Source organism: Dama dama, chromosome 5 (genome assembly GCF_033118175.1).
Source record: "Dama dama isolate Ldn47 chromosome 5, ASM3311817v1, whole genome shotgun sequence".
NCBI lineage: Eukaryota > Metazoa > Chordata > Mammalia > Artiodactyla > Cervidae > Dama > Dama dama.
The window spans coordinates 13,915,932-13,935,078 of record NC_083685.1 but is presented as its reverse complement, the minus strand read 5'-3'; the positions used below and the strand labels follow the sequence as shown (position 1 = coordinate 13,935,078).

Sequence of the window (19,147 nt, the reverse complement as noted above, 5' to 3'; positions counted from 1 at the left end):
GTTGAGTCAACTGGCCATGTGACTCTCAACTTTGAAGAATCACCTGCAACTGGCATGGCTAGATTTTCTTCCCTCTGGAATGCTCTGGATTATCTGGCCACGTTGACTGGTGTTTTTTCTGCTTTTGCCACTGCTAAGTAACAGAGCAAGTATATAGAGTCCATGTGTGTCCTTCCTTGACTCACAATTTCTTTCTGAGGGACCTCATCAATTTATTGGTATGTACGTAAAGAAGGCTGAGTGCCAAAGAATTGATGCTTTTGATCTGTGGTATTGGAGAAGACTCTTGAGAGTCACTTGGACTGCAAGGAGATCAAACTAGTCAGTCCTAAAGGAAGTCAACTCTGAATATTCATTGGAAGTCCTCTGAAAGGACTGTTGCTGAAGCTGAAGCTCCAGTACTTTAGCCACCTGATGCGAAGAGCCAGCTCATTGGAAAAGACCCTGATGCTGGGAAAGATTGAAGGCAAAAGGAGAAGGGGTTGGCAGAGGATGAGATGGTTAGATAGCATTACCAATTCAATGGACGCGAGTTGTAGCAAATTCTAGGAAGTGGTAAAGAACAGGTAAGCCTGGCGTGCTGCAGTCCATGGGGTTGCAAAGAGTTGGACATGACTTAGCAACTGAAAAACAACAACAAAATATAAATGTTATTATATTCTTCCAGTGATTTGGAGATCAGTAAGAAAAAAACCTTACAGAAATAGGCCTTCTATATCATTTATTGATTCTATCTTTTGATTCAGCAAATATTTATTGAGAGCTTTAGCATACAAAAGCATTATAGCCCATTTAAGAAACGCAGGAAGTGAAGCAGAGGAAAGGTTAGAAACTGTCTCTTGTATTTGATGGTTAGTCCATTTTTCTTTTTTCTCTTTGACAACTTTATATTTCTGTTTGCCTGTAAGTTACATCGCCCATAAATTTAAAAGATTTAAACTTTGTAACCAAATCTTTTATAAACATTTGATAGAGGAAATATTTTAAAATTCAAATTAAAAAAATTTTTTTTCTATAAATGTATATAGAACTAAAGTTTTATTGATTAAATGTGTTTTATGATTCTGAACAATCATTTACTTTGATAATAAAATAGTTCCCTTATAGATATTATATTAATTTTTAAACAAAATTTACTTAAGTCCATTTTTGACTCTCATTCCATCATTCTTTCTCTTGCCTCTTATGCAGAAATGTGCATCTTAAACACACCAGGAACATCCTGGCGCTGAGAAGAGAACGAAACGATATGTCAGCATCGAGTGGGGGAGGGAAAGCTTTTAGAGGTCAAATTTAGCTCCTGCATTACTCAGGTGATAAAGTGGAGTTTGGGAGAAATTAAAGAATTGTCAAGGTCATCTAGGTCGCTGGTGGCAGAACAGGATCCTGGAGCCAGGCATTCTTCTTGGCTTGATCTCATTTTTGTGTGCACGTGTGCTAAGTCGCTTCAGTCGTGTCTGACTCTTTTCGACCCCAGGGACTATAGCCCGCCAGGCTCCTCTGTCTATGGGATTCTCCAGATTTAGAGAAGAGCTAACACCTATCTTACTCAAACTCTTCCAGAAAATTGCAGAGGAAGGTAAACTTCCAAACTCATTCTATGAGGCCACCATCACCCTAATTCCAAAACCAGACAAAGATGCCACAAAAAAAGAAAACTACAGGCCAATATCACTGATGAACATAGATGCAAAAATCCTTAACAAAATTCTAGCAAACAGAATCCAACAACATATTAAAAAAATCATACACCACGACCAAGTGGGCTTTATCCCAGGAATGCAAGGATTCTTTAATATCCACAAATCAATCAATGTAATACACCACATTAACAAATTGAAAGATAAAAACCATATGATTATCTCAATAGATGCAGAGAAAGCCTTTGACAAAATTCAACACCCATTCATGATTAAAACTCTCCAGAAAGCAGGAATAGAAGGAACATACCTCAACATAATAAAAGCTATATATGACAAACCCACAGCAAGCATCACCCTCAATGGTGAAAAATTGAAAGCATTTCCCCTGAAATCAGGAACAAGACAAGGGTGCCCACTCTCACCACAACTATTCAACATAGTGTTGGAAGTTTTGGCCACAACAATCAGAGCAGAAAAAGAAGTAAAAGGAATCCAGATAGGAAAAGAAGAAGTGAAACTCTCGCTGTTTGCAGATGACATGATCCTCTACATAGAAAACCCTAAAGACTCTTCCAGAAAATTACTAGAGCTAATCAATGAATATAGTAAAGTTGCAGGATATAAAATTAACACACAAAAGTCCCTTGCATTCCTATATACTAACAATGAAAAAACAGAAAGAGAAATTAAGGAAACAATACCATTCACCATTGCAACAAAAAGAATAAAATACTTAGGAATATATCTACCTAAAGAAACAAAAGACCTATACATAGAAAACTATAAAACACTGATGAAAGAAATCAAAGAGGACACAAACAGATGGAGAAACATACCGTGTTCATGGATTGGAAGAATCAATATTGTCAAAATGGCTATTCTACCCAAAGCAATCTATAGATTCAATGCAATCCCTATCAAGCTACCAACGGTATTTTTCACAGAACTAGAACAAATAATTTCACAATTTGTATGGAAATACAAAAAACCTCGAATAGCCAAAGTAATCTTGAGAAAGAAGAATGGAACTGGAGGAATCAACCTGCCTGACTTCAGACTATACTACAAAGCCACAGTCATCAAGACAGTATGGTACTGGCACAAAGACAGAAATATAGATCAATGGAACAGAATAGAAAGCCCAGAGATAAATCCACGAACTTATGGACACCTTATCTTTGACAAAGGAGGCAAGGATATACAATGGAAAAAAGACAACCTCTTTAACAAGTGGTGCTGGGAAAGCTGGTCAACCACTTGTAAAAGAATGAAACTAGAACACTTTCTAACACCATACACAAAAATAAACTCAAAATGGATTAAAGATCTAAATGTAAGACCAGAAACTATAAAACTCCTAGAGGAGAACATAGGCAAAACACTCTCCGACATAAATCACAACAAGATCCTCTATGACCCACCTCCCAGAATATTGGAAATAAAAGCAAAACTAAACAAATGGGACCTAATGAAACTTAAAAGCTTTTGCACAACAAAGGAAACTATAAGTAAGGTGAAAAGACAGCCCTCAGATTGGGAGAAAATAATAGCAAATGAAGAAACAGACAAAGGATTAATCTCAAAAATATACAAGCAACTCCTTGGAGCTCAATTCCAGAAAAATAAATGACCCAATCAAAAAATGGGCCAAAGAACTAAACAGACATTTCTCCAAAGAAGACATACAGATGGCTAACAAACACATGAAAAGATGCTCAACATCACTCATTATCAGAGAAATGCAAATCAAAACCACAATGAGGTACCATTACACGCCAGTCAGGATGGCTGCTATCCAAAAGTCTACAAGCAATAAATGCTGGAGAGGGTGTGGAGAAAAGGGAACCCTCTTACACTGTTGGTGGGGATGCAAACTAGTACAGCCACTATGGAAAACAGTGTGGAGATTTCTTAAAAAACTGGAAATAGAACTGCCATATGACCCAGCAATCCCACTTCTGGGCATACACACTGAGGAAACCAGATCTGAAAGAGACACGTGCACCCCAATGTTCATCGCAGCACTGTTTATAATAGCCAGGACATGGAAGCAACCTAGATGCCCATCAGCAGATGAATGGATAAGGAAGCTGTGGTACATATACACCATGGAATATTACTCAGCCATTAAAAAGAATTCATTTGAACCAGTTCTAATGAGATGGATGAAACTGGAGCCCATTATACAGAGTGAAGTAAGCCAGAAAGATAAAGAACATTACAGCATACTAACACATATATATGAAATTTAGAAAGATGGTAACGACAACCCTATATGCAAAACAGAAAAAGAGACACAGAAGTACAGAACATACTTTTGAACTCTGTGGGAGAAGGTGAGGGTGGGATGTTGCGAAAGAACAGCATGTATATTATCTATGGTGAAACAGGTCACCAGCCCAGGTGGGATGCATGAGACAAGTGCTCGAGCCTGGTGCACTGGGAAGACCCAGAGGAATCGGGTGGAGAGGGAGGTGGGAGGGGGGATCGGGATGGGAAATACATGTAACTCCATGGCTGATTCATGTCAATGTATGACAAAACCCACTGAAAAAATATATAAATAAATAAATTAAAAAAAAAAAAAAGAATACAGGAGTGGGTTGCCATTTCCTTCTCCAGGGGATCTTCCTGACCCAGGCATGGAACTTGCATCTCTTAGGTCTCCTGCATTGGCATGTGAGTTCTTCACTGTTGATCTCATCCTTGGGCACCACAAATTTGACTCTTTTGGTATCTTGGAAACTCCAAATGTGCAGGAATCAGGGCTTGCTTTGTAAGCATTTGTAAAGAAGAGTTATGTTTGAAACCTTTCCGTCTAAAGGAAATTGCCAAACACTCACCTGGAATGTTTCCAAGGAGTCTTTCAGTAATTTACATTACTCTTACCTGGATGGGAGGCCACCTGGCTCAGCTCATCTCTGTTTTCACTGATTGTAGCCATTTACAGTAAGCACCACCTCAGAAACAAAGCTTTGCTAATTTGATAGCAGGAAAGATGGCATCACAGTCGTTTGCATGTTTTCTTCTTTGAGTTACAGTGTGGTTGGGCATTTTCTGGTATGTTCATTGCCTATATGTAGTCATTCTGTTCTGAGCTGCCTATTCATGCCCTTTGCTTATTTTTCTATCATAAAGTCTTAAAATTCATTTTTAATATTATATAGGAATATTAATAACTATCTTAATAAATAAAACATGAACCTTGCACATGCTGCAAATATTTCAGCAAACATTTTTGCACATGACTAAGAGGCTTTGCTCAGAGAAGGCAATGGCACCCCACTCCAGTACTCTTGTCTGGAAAATTCCATGGACGGAGGAGCCTGGTAGCCTGCAGTCCATGGGGTTGCTAAGAGTCAGACACGACTGAGAGACTTCACTTTCACTTTTCACTTTCATGCATTGGAGAAGGAAATGGCAACCCACTCCAGTATTCTTGCCTGGAGAACCCCAGGGACGGGGGAGCCTGGTGGGCTGCTGTCTATGGGGTCGCACAGAGTCGGACACGACTGACGCGACTTAGCAGCAGCAGCAGCAGCAGCAAGAGGCTTTGCTGTTTTTAATCTTTGCCATTACTGTGGTTATTCCACCAACTCTCTTCCTCCTAATTATATGTATCTTGCTTATTTATTTTTCTTGATTAAGCCCCTCAGAGTTTTGTATCTTTGTTCTGGATTAAAAAAATTCTAAACTCACATATTTCTCCTTTTCTCTTTTTTAATAATTACTTGTATTTTTTCCCTATTGTTCTTTGGTCTTTTCTAACTTCCTGAGTTGATGGCCAGCTCATTTATTTGTATCCTTTAAAATACAATAACAGTAGCATTTAATACTATGACTTGCACTTCTGATTACAGCCTTGGGCATTTCCCGTGTGATTTTTAAAATACACAGTATTCTCATTATTGTTATTTCCTTTGCTGTAATTGTCGGGTTTGATTTCCTCTTTGTCTCAAGCTGTTTGGGATGTGCCTTTAAATTTTTAAGTGTCCAGGGTTTTAAAAAATAAAGTAATATCTAGTTTTATTACTTTGCGGTCAGACGATTCAACTTTGCGCCGCTGCTCACTGCTTGATGTCTGAGTTCAGAAGCTCATGTGTCTGAGACAGGCCTGAGAATGCCCCTGCTCTCTGGGAAGCTTAAGGTTAGACGATCCTCTGATTTGAGACGGAGTTGAAACTCTCCAGAGAGTTCCTGCCCGCAGCCCTGATGTGGATAACAGTTGGTGTTATTTAGTCACTAAGTTATATCTGACTCTTCTGCAACCCCATGGACTGTAGCCTGCCAGGCTCCTCTGTCCATGGCATTTTCCAGGCAAGAATACTGGAGTGGGCTTCCATTTCCTTCTCCAGGGGATCTTCCCCGGCCCAGGGATTGAACCTGTGTCTCCTGTATTGGCAGGTGGATTCTTTACCACTGCGTCACCAGGGAAGCTGTGTGGATAATAGTGATGGTGGTTAAAAAGTCAAGGCATCCCTGGTGGCTCAGTGGCAAAGAATCTGCCTGCCAATGCAGGAGACCCAGGTTCGGATCCCTGGTCTGGGAAGATTCCACATGCCATGCACATCAACTATATGTGCCATGCACATCAAGCCTGTGCACCACAACTACTGAGCCTGTGCTCTAGAGTCCAGGAGCTGCAACTGTCCAGCTCGCGCACTCTGGGGCCCATGCCCATGCTCTGCAATAAGAGAAGCCACCACAATGGGAAGCCCACACACCACAGCTAGAGAGTAGCCCCCTGCTTGCCACAACTAGAGAAAAGCCCACACAGCCATGAAGACACCCCATAGCCAACAGTGAACAAATACACAAAATAAATAAAATTATTTTAAAAAGTCAAGGGTTTGAGAGGCAGCTTCAGAACCCTGCTTCTTTATCCCTGCCCTACCACTGTATGTTTTAAGGTTGAAAGGTGCCTGGCAATATCAGAGGCTAGAATTTCCTCCTTTTCAGTAGATGATGGTATGAATGATATGTGTGTGTGTTAGTCGCTCCGTCTTGTTGGACTCTTGCGACCCTGTGGACTCTAGCCCGCCAGGCTCCTCTGTCCATGGGATTCTGCGGGCAAGAGTACTGGGGTGGGTTGCCACTCCTTCCCTGGGGGATCTTCCTGACCCAGGGTTTGAACCCAGGTCTCCCACATTGCAGGCGGATTCTTTACTGCCTGAGCCACCAGGGAACTTCAATGAATGATATAGAACGTAATAATGTTCCTTTTCTGTAGGGACCTCGGGTTAAAAGCTGCTCATGCTGCTTCATCCAGAGAGAGTCCCAGGACTGAGTATGTTTCTTGGGAACTTTACCATACTTTGTGCAGGGATCACCCTGGCCCCTCAGTTTTGTCCCACTCTTGGCGACCCCATGGACTGCAGCACTCCAGGCTTCCCTGTCCTCCACTGTCTCCCAGAGTTCGCCCAAACTCATGTCCATTGGGTCAATGATGCCATCCAACCATCTCATCCTCTGTCGCCCCCTTCTCCTCCCGCCTTCACTCTTTCCCAGCATCAGGGTCTTTTGCAATGAGTCGACTCTTTCACATCAGGTGTCCAAAGTATTGGAACTGTTGGTCTAGTTGATTGCTCACTATCCATTAAGCTGAGCTCTAAGAGGGGCCTAACTAGTTGGCTGAAACTACCTTCTTGAGTCACTGGAAAGGCGTGTTGTTGAACCATTGGGTTTTCATTTGAAGAAAAAAAAAGTGTTGCCCATTATAGCATCCACTTAAAAAATAGAGCCAGGGAGAGATTTTTTATTTCCATATGGGTTATGTTAAGGAATGTGTGTGTATATATGTGTGTGAATGTGTACACATACGCAAGAAAGAGGAATGGCCCTATTATGGGAAGCCTCATTAAAGAGGCCTGGAAAAGGTTAGTCCATTTGCAGACTATACATCTTAATCTCCCACTAACCTGGAAGGAGAGAGACTCTATGGCCAGAGGGACCCTGGCTTCATTCCAAGCCCCGGATCAAATAGACCTTGCCTTTCCCCGCCGGCTCCCCCTCATTAGCACCATATATTAACCTGGAGAAACTGTGCTCCCAAGAGGCTCCAGGAAATGGGAGGACATGGAAGCCGGAGCAGAGTGGGGCAGACCCAGGTCTCCCCTGTGGCTGCTGCCTGTTTGCTGGCAGGTGCATCTGGGGATCGGGCCCCTGGAAATTGGAGAGAGGAAGCCAGCAGTGTGCTACGGCTTAAAACAGTGCTGCTAGGTTGGGCGGCCTTTCACCTGTTGCTGGCTGGTTCCCATCTGTGTTAACAGCTTCCAACTGGCCTCATTATTTGAGAAACTGGAGGCCTTTGGATGACGGCCCTTAAGCTGGTTCTGCGCACGCCCCCGAATCTTCTCAAGGTCCCTTTCTGGGTTCCATGTCACAACACAGAGGAGTGGGTATAGGCAGGCAGGGGCCGGTGTCTGGGTTTCTGGCTTGAATCTACCCAGAGTGTAACTTGTGACCAGTTACTTATCTTTCCAACCCTCAGTTGCCCCATTTGAAAGTGTCTGTGTGTGGGTTGGGTTGGGTGGGAGGTGAAAAGTGAAAGTGTCAGTCGCTCAGCCATGTTTGATTCTTTGCGCCCCTATGGACTGTAGCCCGCCAGGCTCTTCTGTCCGTGGGACTCTCCCGGCAGGAATACTGGAGTGGGTTGTCATTTTTGGAAACAACAATTCACCTTACTTCTAAAGTAGAAGGATTAAAGGGAGAAGGAAGATGGGAAATTTTAATTTAATTTTTGACCACCTATCAGGCTTTAGGCTGGTGCTTTCATGCAGATATTGAGAACATCATTCATTTCCTTTCCTACTCTTGTTCTACACAGTGCAGTTTCCCCTCTCCCTATCCCTCTTCTCTGTCTTCCCACAGCATCTAGTCTGTCCATTACCCAGCCCCTTGCTCCCCAAAGTGAGCCAAGACCATTGGCATCCTCTGGAAACCTCTGGAGCCAAGACCACTGGAAACCTATTAGAACTGCGGCATCTCTGGCCCCGCCCCCTATCTCTTGAATGAGGCTCGGCAGTTGAACAAGATCCCCAGGTGAATCCTGTGCATTGTGGGGTTATCAGTGCTGCCCAACAAGCTCTTCTCCACTGGTGTGCATGTGTTGGTACCATTCAGGAGGCTTTCTCCATGAGTAGCTCCTGTTCTGGACATTGGCATGAACAACGGAGGCGCTCAATGTGCCCATCCTAAAGGTTTATTCACAAAGGGGACTGTGTTCTGGATGCACAGTGTTCTCTCTTTGTCAGTGCTCTTCTGTCTTCTGATTACATCAAGAAGGGAGTCTCTATTTGGGGCTTTGTAAGGCTTAATGCCTGGCGGGCTACAGTCCATAGGTTCGCAAAAAGTCAGACAGGACTGAAGTGATTTAGCACACACACAGCATGCCTTATAAAGTGGGGTCCCCAGCTTCCAGGATTTACTACCTGATGATCTGAGGGAAAGCTGGTAAAATAAGAAGAGAAATAAAGTGCACAATAAATGTAATGTGCTTGAAACATCCCATACCCCTCCCCACCCAGTATGTGGAAAAATTGTCTTCCATGAAACTGGTCCCTGGTAACAAAAAGGTTGGGGACCACTCTATAAAGGGATCCTGAGTCCATAGGCAAGAGCAGAGATAGCTTCTCAATCAGGGCTATAGATATTCCTTGCAACTGAAGACCTGGGAGAAGTGAGCAGGCGTCACTGGGAATATCTAAGGCTGAGAGTCTATGATGTCCAAATGCTCTCCTAAATGTCCAGTCTTCCCAGTTAGAAGTAATCTCCTCGATAGGACAAAGTTTGTATTCAAAGCTTTATTTTGTATGTTCCTTCTGAGGGATGCAAAATGTGTGCTCCAAAGTTTATTGCCTTGACCTGGATTTTAGCATATGCAAGCAGGAAAGTGTCATTGAGATATTTTATGATAAGATACACATTGCAAACATGCTCCTATCCTTCTTGCTCATGCCCAGGACAGACATCACTAATCAACTATCACACTCTTCCACTCTGAGCTCAGATCTGGACACACAGCACTATAGATCATCAATAACTAATCAGAATTAGTTTGGTCTGCATCAGCACAGTTGGCCTCAGTCCAGATCTCCTGAGTGCCAGAGGATCTGTGTGGCAGATGTGTTTCTGAGCAACCCAGCTGAATGCCTCTACAAGCTAAGTATTGGAAATGGTGATGGATGTAATGGGGATGATCATTAGGATCTTTTGAGAGAGAAAACCTCCTTGAGTGTGGAATTGGAGACAGGAATGAGCCCCCAAAATTGGTTCTTTTAGCACAAATGGATTGCTGTAATCTGTCACTTTTTGTTGTTCCAGCATCCATCATCCTTGCTTTATTTGGGAAAACCCCACTCTTAGTTCTAGTGGTTCAAGTAGGATGGACACCATCTCCCTAGTCTGGGGGGTTAGCAGAACATTTCATCCCTCTGGCCTCAGTGATTGGTTCAAGAGCAGAAACATGATCAATCAGAACACTACATCTCTTTGGCCTCAGTGATTGGCTCAAAAGCAGAAACGTAACCAACCAGAGCACTCCATCTCTCTGACCTCAGTAGCTGGTTCAGAAGACAGCAAATGACCCAGGTGTGTTAGACTGGACCACAAGGTTTAGTCCAGGTTTGAAGATGGGCAACAGTAAGTCCTTTGGACTTGGTGGCTTTTACTTTTTATGTTTTACTAATAAAGCAGTTGATAAGAAATATGAAGGATATAAAGGTTAGAGGCCTGTAGGCAGTGAATGTGAGTCATTATTTCATTGAGGTCTCTGTGACCTTTGTTTGTCTCGTACAGCGGGATGTCTGCTATGTCAAAGGTGGGAAGAATAGAGAGTCATTGTCTTTTGAAGTATCTTGTTTGAATTGTGTCTTTTATATTCCATCATGTCAGCACCTAGGCTCAGTATTGATTATATATGAGGCAGTTTCTCTGACTCAGAAACCACATGGTCAAGCTCTGAAGTTCTATGGGGCAATATCCTCTTATCTGCATCTTTGCTGTAGACCTAGGAGATTTTCATTTGGGACTTGTCAGCAGGCAGGCCTGGTCATAGCTTATCATGCCAGGTTACCCAGATTCCATTCCAGGACTTATTGGACTGTTGGCAAAGAAGTTCTAACTGTCTGCTGAAGTTGGATCTGGGAGGAAGTAAGATTAGAGATCCTATATAAAAGAAAGATCTCAAGCTCTAATTATTTCACTTTAGCCTCTGGATGTAACCATGCCTGAAGCTTGCTTGCCTATAGATTGTTTAAATAAATTGAGTCTTCTCCCTTTTTGCTTAAGCTTGTTGAGTTGGGTCTCTGTCAATCCCACAAAAACAGTCCTAAGGCAGATGGAAGGTGGGGGTCTGTGAAGTGTCTTGTTTGAATTGTGTTGCTATTTGGTATTCATCACTGGAAAAGGTAATGACACGTGAACCAGGAAACCTACACCTTTAATCATCTCCCCACGATCACTCATCATCTCCCCACGATCACTCACCTTCTTGGGGTAGCAGTTTCCGCTTCTGTGATACACGAGGGTTTTGCTGGATGGTCGGTAATATGACAGAGACACTCTGAAGGCAGAGGAGAAATTCCTTAAGAGCAGCCAGGAACAACCAGATAAGCTACACAATACTAATGGTTGCTATTGTGCATTCAGTACTAATTCTGTGCCAGATGGTACAATCATTAGCTCACTGAATCCTACCAACAGCCCTATGAGGTAGGTACTGCTATCACCCCCATTTTACAGATAGTGAGACTGAGGTACTGAGTGGGAGAAAGTAATTTGCCTAGGGCGACCCTGCTAACAAATGGAAGAAAGGGAAAGAAAGGGAAAGAGAGAGCAAAAGAGAGTGAGTGAAAGAGAGATGGTGGAATGCTTTGTCTTCCAAGCCATTTTCCACGTGCATGGCTTGTGTAGTTGCTCAGTCATGTCTGACTCTTTGTGACCCCATGGGCTGTAGCCTGCCAAGCTCCTCTGTCCATGGGATTTCCCAGGCAAGAATACTGGCGTGAGTTGCCATTTCCATCTCTAGGGGATCTTCCTGACCTAGGGATCGAATCCTTGTCTGCTGCATTGACAGGCAGATTCTTTACCACTGAGCCACCAGGGAAGCCCCACATGCATGAGACTGGCAGATTACTGGTCCACCTGTGGTAGGTCAGGCTGCAGTGTTCATCATAAAGAAAACATCCTCTAGGGTGTGTACACATGCTCACACCCATTCCTCTGGTATAGATTCTGAGTTAACTTACCAATCTCACTAGCTACTGCTTATTTAATCAGGAATGCTTTGTCTACTTTTAAGTTTTATTTTAAAAGATGCTGCATCTGACAAGACACACAGATGGGTACTAAGACAAGTGGGCCAAAGTCTGAGGAGGATATTTGCCTAATCTCAACGACATTATCTCCTCCAAGATATTATTAATCACAAAGGGATAAATAGTAACTTTATAGCAGAGAAAGCTGGCAGACACCCATATTAACCAAGTGAACCAGGTTCATATTACCAGTAAGTTAGACATCACAGCATCTTAAACCGCTTGACACAATGTCCTGAGAAGGACGCACTATTGTCTCTGTAGCCTTCTTACCTCTAATGCAGAACCTCCATGCGATCATGGGAGAAATCAACAAATCCAAATCAAGGGACTTTCTACCCAGTAAGTAGCCAGACTGCTTTAAAGGTGTGGATTGAAAAGATATGATAACTAAATGTAACGTGCAATTCCCAGATTGGATTCTGGAACAGAGGAAAGACATCGGTGAAAAACTGATAAAAATCTAAATAAAGTTTGTGCATTAGTTGATAGCATTGCAACAGTATTATTTTCTGGCTTGGCTCATCGTAGTTTGGTTGTATAAGATGTTAACATTTAAAGTTGGGTGAAACTGAGGAAACCAGATCTGAAAGAGACACGTGCACCCCAATGTTCATCGCAGCACTGTTTATAATAGCCAGGACATGGAAGCAACCTAGATGCCCATCAGCAGATGAATGGATAAGGAAGCTGTGGTACATATACACCATGGAATATTACTCAGCCGTTAAAAAGAATTCATTTGAATCAGTTCTAATAAGATGGATGAAACTGGAGCCCATTATACAGAGTGAAGTAAGCCAGAAAGATAAAGACCATTACAGCATACTAACACATATATATGAAATTTAGAAAGATGGTAATGATAACCCTATATGCAAAACAGAAAAAGAGACACAGAAGTATAGAACAGACTTTTGAACTCTGTGGGAGAAGGTGAGGGTGGGATGTTTAGAAAGAACAGCATGTATATTATCTATAGTGAAACAGATCACCAGCCCAGGTGGGATGCATGAGACAAGTGCTCAGGCCTGGTGCACTGGGAAGACCCAGAGAGATCGGGTGGAGAGGGAGGTGGGAGGGGGGATCCGGATGGGGAACACATGTAACTCCATGGCTGATTCATGTCAATGTATGACAAAACCCACTGAAATGTTGTGAAGTAATTAGCCTCCAACTAATAAAAAAAAAAATAAAAATTAAAAAAAAAATAAATAAAAATAAAAAACGGAAACAAACAAACAAAAAAATAAAGTTGGGTGAAGGGCATATGAAAACTCTCTGCCAACTTTACAACTTTTCTGTAAAGGCTGCAGTTATTTAAAAATAAAAATTTAAAAATAATCCTGATGCTGTATCTTTATTTGTAAGCCAAGGATGTAGAAAACCTGGCATTTTCACATCCTGCTGGTGGTTTGACAAATTGAGAAATAGACTTAGAGGACTGAGAAATGTGAATCAAGAATGTTAAACACGAGTCCCTTTGACCAAGAAATCACGTTTCCAGGAAATGACTATAAAAGAACAAACAAACAGGAATAGCATGCAAGATGTATGAATGAAGATATCCATTGCTATGTTGTTTATAATATTGAAAAATTGGAAACTATCTTTTTAATATTCTTAATTTTATTTTTTGAGACAATAAAATGGTTTTTATATTGAGAGAAAAAAATACAGGATAAAAAGGAAACCTTGTTTGCAGTGTTACCATTATTCGAAATGAACATTCTTCAGGTAATTTTCAGTATTAATTACATTTTTGGACAGATTACCAATTAAAAATGGGAAACAATCTTAATGTCCTACACTTAAGTGAAAAAACATAAATTATAAGATGATATTATGTGGTATAATCTTTTTATCTAAGAAAAAGTCTTTAAAGTCTGGAAGGACACATTAAACTGGTAACTACAGATACCTGTGGGAAGTGAGATCAAAGAAACGTTTTTCTTTTCCCTATATTGGAATTTGAACATCCATCAGATATATTATGGGGGAAAATGAAGATATGCCCTTTTTTTTCTTTTGAACAACAGGCATGAGACTGCTAGGAATAAGTGAAGTCAGCCCTCCCCTCTGCTCCCTCTGGCAGTGGGGGTTTCCATCTGTGTCTCCTCACTTATCAAGTCCCTGATTTGCTTCCATCAGCTGGAGCTGCGAGCCCAGCCCATGCGAAGGACTATGCGTGCAAGAGAAGCTGAAGAATTGCAGGTGCTTTCTGCTGACTATGAGCTCAGAGCAAAGGTGAAGGCCTGGGTCTCTCTGGGTGATCTCCCGGCAGGAAGTGTTCTGGTCTCCTGGGGTTGGGCTCCTAAATGTAGGGGACCACTGCTCCCTGGGGAGCCCCTGACAGAGCCCTCTACAGGGACTCAAGACCCAGAATGGGGAAAGAGGTGGGAATTTTAGAGGGTCAGGGAGGAAATGGGAGAATTCATCAGTCTAAATTCCAGAGATGGAGCCACCTTACCTTCACTCATCACTGGGAGATGGTGAATAGGAACTCTGGGGGAAAGATGATCGGACTGAAGGGTAATTAGGTAGCAAGGGTTAGCACCTACTTATGGCTAGAGCAACAGAGAAAGTACTGAGAAATAGCTGTGGGGCTAGCCCTTCTTTGGGGTATCAGGCAAGTCATATAATTTAAAAAAATTTTTTTGTTACTGAAGTATAGTTGATTTACAATGTTTTATTAGTTTAAGATGTGTGTGTATATATATTCTTTTTCTGATTCTTTTCCGTTATAGGTTATTAAAAGATACTGAGTTCAGGGGGGAGGGGGGAGAATGGATACATGTATATGTATGACTGAGTCCCTTTGCTGCCCACCTGAAACTATTACAATATTGTTAACTGGCTATACTCAAATATAAAATGAAAAGTTTTAGAAGAAGATACTGAGTATAGTTCCCTGTGTTAAACAGTAGGTCATTTTTGGTTATCTATTTTATATATATACTGGTATGTATCTTCTAATTTGTTCCTCCCCACCTTTCCCCTTTGGTAACCATAAGCTTGTTTCCTATGCCTGTGAGTTTCTTTCTGTTTTGTAAATAAGTTCATTTGTAGCATTTTAAATATTCCACGCATGTGTGTTATCATATGCTATTTGTCTTTCTCAGTCTGACCTATTTCACCTAATTATGACACTCTCCAGGTCCATCTGTGCTGCTGTAAATGATATTGCTTCATTCTTTTCTCTGAGTAATAAAATATGAATCTTCTTTATCCATTCATCTGTTGATGCACATTTAGGTTGCTTCCATATCTTGGTTGTTGTGAATAGTGCTGCTGTGAACACTGGGGTGCAAACAAGTGTCCCCTAACCATCAGTCTCATGTAGTGTGTTTAAGTAGCAAGAAGAAAACCAGGTTTATCTTCTCAGAGAACCTCCTTATTCCCAAGGGTTCCTCCCCATGAAATGGGGAGGAGGGAGCTGGCTGGGAAGTTCTCACATTTATGTGCATCCTATGTGTTTCCAAAGCGTTTTCAAATTTACCACTTCAAAGTCTTCCTGTGAGTCAAGAAGGTCAAGCACAGGTATTGTCCTTATTTGACATGGGTTGGACACTTAACCTCTAAGTGTGAATTGGAACGATTGAAGACGGAGACAATCGATAAACCTTAAGTATTGGCCATACAAGATTAGCAGTATATGTACCCCACTTTAGTGGCAGAGATCAATAATCCATCACCACACTCCTTCCCACTGGGCTCAGATGGTATCTCAGAAGCCTTGTCTCAACAGGGCTCAAGGCAGCCACTTCCATTTGATCAGAGTTGGCACATGAGAGGAAACTCACCTGTTATTTTGAGTTGACCATGTAGTACTTGTGGAGTTACAAGTTACTCAGCACACCTACTTGCAGCCCTTACTTATTGAGTGCACTGAGTTGCTTATTATCCGCCAGGATCCATGCTCATCTATTTTCACTTTTGTCGAAGAGTTCTAGGTAGAGGTCCCAGGTGCTGTGGCTCCCGTGTTCCGCATCTCCTCCAGCCAATTCTGATTTCAGCCTCAGCGGTGGTGGACAGTTCCCTGGGAACTCAGACACACCTCAGTTGACAGTCTGAAGGACCTGTTCCCTGGATTTCTGCATTTCTGTCCCAGGACCTTCTTTGGTGCTTTAAGAGCCTGCTAGGTGGCACCCAAGTTCTGTCTAGAAGTGCAGGGACCTAACCATGGATTGTTGAATAAATACTCTGTGCAAAATCAAGACTCTGTTGCCTATACCACAGACCTTGATAATGCACTTTTAAAAATATCCTTGTTCCTTCCTCATTAGTTCACTCCTACTTTTTGATATCATGTTCTGAATAAGTTACCCGCACACAAGTACATGATGTAGGGTCTGCTTTTGGGAGGATGGCAGCTGGAACTAGGACATCAACCAGCACAACTATGGCTCTCCATTTCCCCTATTTGAAAACTAACTCTGTGAATTCAGCTAACCTCCCCAAGGTCACTCCACTTGTCTTTCTGCTTCTAGAGTTCATGCTTTTACCCACAAGGCAGTACTACCAACAGGGCTTCAGACCGCAGCTGGGCACCAAGCAACGGTGTTCTGGTACATTCAGTGCTACGTTTTGGTAGGTGAAAGAAGCTAAGTGGATTTGACAGAGAGGAAATGAGCCAGTTTTCTCTCCTAAAAATAGCCTTATTTTTAGTCATCCCTTTCAGGAACAACCACGCTTACCCAAGGAAACACCACCAACGTTTCAGAGTTTCTAGGTAATTAAAACACTTCACTAAATCAAATCCCATGAGAAAAGTATGACAAAGATAAGCATTTCAAAGCCCACAAAATGGAAATAACTAGCAGGCATTTCTCTGTCTTTTATTGTAGCCGTTTCAATCCAGGTTGATGCCGAGGTGTAGACAAGGGTAGTGGATGTGGCAAATTGATGCTCCTTAAGGCATCATGGGAAACTCCTGACTAGTTGAGGCTGTAAAATGTGCCTTTTGTTGACTATTTAGTTCCCAATGCAGATCTGCTTGGTCAAGGGACAGTGTGGATGGATCTTTCTGATGTCAACAGATGTCTAGTTGCAACTCTTCTGAATAGGAATCTCTAATGCTTGGAGCTTAGTTTAAATTCAGCTTAGAGTCCTTAGTTTAAATAGTCTCAGAGACTACTAATGTTTACTGATTCCCACCGAGTACCAATGCCTGCCCTAAGAATTTTGCAAATACAGTCTTTTTTATCCCTCATCATATCCCAATGAAGCAGGCTCATTTCATTTAAAAATATTTTTATTTACTTATTTGGGTGTATAAGGTCTTAGTTGCGGCATGAGAGATCTTTGATCTTCCTTGTGGCACATGGGATCTTTATTTGTGGTATGTGGGATCTAGTTCCCTGACCAGGGATTGAACCCAGGTCCCCTGCATTGGAACATGGAGTCTTAGCCACTGGACCACCAGGGAAGTCCCAGCAAGTTCATTTTAAATCCCATTTTATAAGCGAGAAAAACTGAACCTTAAAGAGTTTAAACCCCCTGCCAAATGCCACTGAGTTCTTAAATGGCAAAGCTAGGATTTGCACCCATGTTCTTTAAACTGAAATTTGGTTCTCTGTGACCTAAAATATGAAGTTTTGGTGGTAGAAAACCTCAGTTGTTTTTAGCTTGATCAAATGTAAAAGCAAATTAAGTTTTCTTCCTTCATCTATTCAAATATATTTATTGATAACCTACCTGCGGATTCTCCACCTGTGTTAGGTGCTGAGGTCAGGACAGCGAAGCCAACAAACCTGTCCTTTTCTCTCTCTCTAATTTGCTTTTTAATTGGAGGGAAACTGCTTTACAATGTTGTGTTGTTTTCTCCTGTGCATGCTAAGTCACTTCAATCGGGTCTCACTCTTTGTGACCCCATGGACTGTAGCCCACCAGGCTCCTCTGTCCATGGGATTCTCCAGGCAAGAATACTGGAGTGGGTTGCCATGCCCTCCTCCAGGGGATCTTCCTGACCCAGGGACTGAATCTGTGTCTCTTACTCTCCTGCACTGGCAGGTGGATTCTTTACCACTAGCGCCATCTGGGAAGCAACACAGCCATAATTATACATATATAGGTCTGTCCTTCTTTTGTGGCATTTAGTGTTTAGTGGGGTCTCAGTGATAGCTCGGTGATGATATTCCTGGCTCAAGTCATCTGTGGCTAAGATAAGAGCATGGGATAGCCCACTGAATGCCTTCGAACGCATTCTCCACAGGAGGAAGGATTTTCTGTTACTAGAGAAGGAAGAGAGAGATGTGATGCTAACAAAACAACACTATCATTTAAAGATGCTTAACACTCCTGGATGGGAAGGAAGTTTGGGGGAGAATGGATACATATATATGTATGGCTGTGTCCCTTTGCTGTCCACCTGGAGCTATCACTACATTGTTAATTGGCTATGTGTGTGTGAGTGCTAAGCAGTTTCAGTTGTGTCCGATTCTTTGGGACCATATGGACTGTAGCCCACCAGGCTCCTGTGGGCTTCTCCAGGCAAGAATACTGGAGTGAGTTGCTATGACTTTCTCCAGGGGAACTTTCTGGCCCAGGAATTGAACCGGCATCTTCTGTGTCTCCTGCATTGTAGGCAGAGTCTTTACCACTGAGCCACCAGGGAAGCCCTAATCAGCTATACTCCAATATAAAATAAAAAGTTTAAAAAAGTTTACAGAAGAAAAGATTCATACCAGAGAACATAATCTCATTTTTGACATTAAGGTCCAGAAATCTGATGACTGATGTTAGTATCTATTCATTTTTTGAATTGTATATGATATAAAATTATTCTGCTGATATAGAAAGTGCAACAAACTTAAGGGAAGATTTTATATGATAAAATTTAATAGTGATAATAATTGATAAAATAATTGATAAAAATAACAGAAAGATAGCTAAGGGCTTTACATTTTGATATATATATGGAGTTGGAGTTTTTAATGAATACATTCTACCACGAGTAAAATATAAGTTATACTCTAGCAAAATGTAATAGTTGTAAAAAATTTTAAGTTGTGACAAAGCACTGTAGTTTTTCTTTTTTATTTATGTATAAAACCAATAATGTATGTAAAGTTAAATTAAAAAAAAGATGCTTAACACTGATGTGGAAAAGGGGTCAAGAAAACTTCCTGAAGAGGTGACATGTATACTGAGGGATAAGTAAGAGTGAGATGACCAGGGAGTGGGCAG

General features: G+C 41.8%; 1 long non-coding RNA gene across 2 annotated transcripts in view; it reads right to left on the bottom strand.

The window, feature by feature from the left end:
• Positions 1–376: 376 nt before the first annotated feature.
• LOC133055723 (uncharacterized) overlaps positions 377–19,147 on the bottom strand; it is a 30,349-nt gene continuing 11,578 nt past the window's right edge. Inside the window, exons 2-5 of one of the 2 annotated variants that reach the window (XR_009692693.1) lie at positions 15,763–15,998; positions 12,233–12,381; positions 11,130–11,205; positions 377–623 (exon numbers count right to left, since the gene is read on the bottom strand). This is a non-coding gene — a long non-coding RNA (uncharacterized LOC133055723). Of the gene's footprint in view, positions 624–11,129; positions 11,206–12,232; positions 12,382–15,762; positions 16,089–19,147 lie in introns of those variants that run through there. The other variant, XR_009692692.1, reaches the window with a different exon arrangement.